The sequence below is a fragment of the Brassica oleracea genome, chromosome C2, assembly GCF_000695525.1.
Source record: "Brassica oleracea var. oleracea cultivar TO1000 chromosome C2, BOL, whole genome shotgun sequence".
NCBI classification, from domain to species: Eukaryota; Viridiplantae; Streptophyta; class Magnoliopsida; order Brassicales; family Brassicaceae; genus Brassica; species Brassica oleracea.
This window is the reverse complement of record NC_027749.1, coordinates 48,976,030-48,979,571: the sequence shown is the minus strand read 5'-3', so window position 1 is coordinate 48,979,571 and position 3,542 is coordinate 48,976,030. Positions and strand designations below refer to the sequence as shown.

Sequence of the window (3,542 nt, the reverse complement as noted above, 5' to 3'; positions counted from 1 at the left end):
TAATGAGATGAGGATCGCGAGCTGAACGTTGAGATTGATACGCGAACGAGCTGAGGTCGTCTAGAGCTGGAATGTATCGCGAGCAGTCCTTGCTGGTATCGGGAACGCAAGCTGAAGCTGAGATCGTCTGATCACGAACGGAAACAAGCTGTTATCGCGAGCGGTATCGAGTCGTCTATCGCAAGCTGGCTGAGATCGTGTCTCAGGATCGAGCTGAGACGGTCTGAGGTCGTGAGCTGGGATCGTGTCATGAACGGGAACATGATGAGTATTAGTTTTAGGGTTCGTGATCGGGAGTTCTCAACGGTTAGGGTTTATCGTCGAGGGGATTATGGATTCGCCGGCTAGGGTTTGTTTAGCTTAGGGTGTAGAGTAATTGTGCTGATAACGTGTTGTGAAACTAGAGAATGGAATCTATGTTTCTATATTATTCATAAACATAAGGAGCTCTTTATATATAGAGAATTACACCATCATATAATAATGGAAAGATTAAAGAAAGGAAATACAAATATCGAAAGAGTACAAATCATAATCTAATAAGGAAAAAACAAGATGCCGATTCTCTCTCTCTCCTCACGGCCGAGTCTCTCTCTCTCCAGCATTGGACCAGTTATGAACCGGACCGGTTATGGACATCCACAATATTATTTATAACAGATAACAACTTAAAAACCAAGAGAGTTTTATTTCATTGATAACAAAGTAGAAAACAACAAACCATGAACAGAATGAAAATTACATCACAAGCATTGGCAAACTTCATCTTATTACAAACTTATATCACACACGTCTTATTCATAAAGTGTGTTTAATCCATGAGAAAAGAAGTATAGATCATTAAACGGAGACGATGTTGGTCACAGTGACCTTAACCATTTCAGCTTCGAAGATAATAGCATCATTCACCAAATACCCCTTTGAAGCATAGTGTAAATCTGCTAACGATATGATACTGTTCACTCCCACACCATAATCACTTCGAATAGGGTACCAAGCTGCAGCTGTAAACCAAAATTATATCAACTATTAGTTTCATTCACTGATATTTTTGTTCTCTTGGAGAGTAACGTTTTATTTTGTTTAGTTTTCTTACAATATATTTCCCTATGGTTGGTGCTTCGTTGATTCTTTAACCGCAGATTAACCGCTCCCCAAGTGTTTGTAGCGACCGCGTCTGGCCTAAAGCCTTGAGCATATAAATAGATTGGAAGTGCACTCCCACCTTTCGGGTTTAACCCTAATTTCCTGATTATACATCAACCAAAAGAACTTTTATTATTTATTACCCTTGGCCACTGCATGAATGCAAATGATAGTTGTAAGATTTGAGATCACAAGTACTAACCAGTATCGGTCTCCGACGAGAAAATCATCAGAATAGTAGAACTTATCTTCCATGTCAGAGAAATGAGGTATCATCCAAGTAAACACATTGCGTGGAGGGTTTGATACGAACGTGACTTTCTCTTGTACCTTGGCTGGTTTAACGATGAAGATCTCGACACCAAAAGAACAAGTGTCTTGCACAATGTACCCTTCGTTTGTGTTTTCGAAACTTGCAAGATCAATCAATTGTTCGAACCCCAACTCTTTTTTCTCTGCGTTGAATCTCACTGCTCCATCTGCGATCCACAATCAACTCGGTTTATAAACTAATCTCTAACAACTTTTACAACTTCCAGGAAGCAAAATATAAAAATCCAAATGATGACAGCCGGTCATTGGCATAGCGATTAAACATACTTAGGAGCTGTTTGTTTCACCATTTGTCATTTCCACCTAGATGATTCATCTGTATGATAGGTTCAAATGATCATAACATATCATTTGAACCTCAATATGTAATTCCCTCACAAATCTCATGATTTCTGAATCGGCCATTAATTTACCTGTAACGGTTAAGTACTTGTCTAGCTTTGGAACGTGAACAAAGAGTTTGAGATCAACATTGACTTCCAAACCATAGGGAATAGATTCAGCCTCTTCGATCCTCAGGTAAAGTGATATATAGCCAGCATTACCAACGTGCAAAACTAACCTCCTGAATTGTTTTTTTTACCATGAAAATTATCTTAATTAGTAAATAAGCTAAATAAATGAAAAAAGTAAAGATCTTTTACCATTTGTAACCAGCAGCTTCAAAAACAGAGGACTCGTAGGGTTCGCCTTGTAGAAGCCGGTAAACCGGACTGACATAAACGATAAAATAAAACCGATGTTAAGGAAATTAGACGAATGTAAAAACGAATACAAGAACGATAAGAAATCGTATTCGCTAAGAGACATGGAGTCGAGATATGATCTCTTTCCTTAACTCAAAATATTTGCTCCGTTAGTGAGATGGGACTGTACGAACATAGAGTCCCAGGATACAACCATGGCAGACGAATCACGCCTCACTCGTCATCGCCCTATCGAACTATAAACTCTACGAAACACTCTCGTATTTATGACTTACGGTAAGGGATTTTCGCTGCTTGTTTCGATATGAAAAAAGTTGAGAAATGAAGAAAGAGGAGAGGCGATATTTAAAGAGACAGAGAAGACCCACTTCCCGCAACAGCTGCTGCACGTGGGCGAGAATCTCACGGAGATCGAGGGAAGTTGAGTTCTGAAACTTCTTCTTCAAGACTCTCTCTTATCTCGTTTAAAACTTTCGAGAGGATAAACTGCATGACATTTTTATTTTCTAGACTAACTACTTGTCGTTTTAAATAAAATTGCATGCTATTTTTTCTCAAAATAAATGGCAAAACGTTGAGCTTAACTTGGTCCAAAAAGAATAGTCTTATTGGGCCGAAGGCCCTCCACCAAGACCCAAGGCCCAAGCCCAAGCCCACACCCACGCCCACGCCGAGCCGCCCAGGCGGCGGCGGCGGCGCGCGCGTGGGGAGCTCTCTCTTCCTCTGAGCCGTTTAATCTAGTGTAAGTGTGTATATATACTTCTCATTTTCTCCTCATGTAACCGATGTGGGATGTCTCTAAACTTCTTCATTAAAGTTATTAAAGGCTTCTTTAGTTAACACCCGCAGGCCCATTTCTTTCCATCATTACCAATTTTTATTAAAGCCATTGTGCTTAATAGATTGGTCCAACAATCCCCCACATGAATAGAAATGACTCTAGACATATGCAGACAAAATGCAGACTCGATAGACTCTAAGGAAAAACTATACTTATTCTAATCCTGAATAGACTAGACAAACTTATCGAGAGTGTTTGCGAAAAATTCACTGTGTTTGAGTTGGTGGCATTTTTAAGCCTTGAACCACTCATAGTTAATATCTGTCGGGTTTACTTTACCAGAAGGTGAACATGATGTCTTGAACCAACCGGTGTTTTATGTAAACCGAGATAACAAGCATAACGCAGCTTCATTTTCTCGTAGAACTTAGTTCTCTATTGTGTTCATTGCGGCCCTGAACTATTCCTGGTTTTCATGAGTGAACTTAGAGAATATAGCTTTGCATTCATTCTCCTAGAAACGTCCCCATTTCACACTCATTAGGTGATTGACCATGAAAAGTATTGAGTAATAC

General features: G+C 39.6%; 1 pseudogene; it reads right to left on the bottom strand.

Moving 5' to 3' along the window:
• Positions 1–766: 766 nt before the first annotated feature.
• The window catches only part of LOC106325788, a 7,590-nt pseudogene continuing 4,814 nt past the window's right edge, over positions 767–3,542 (bottom strand).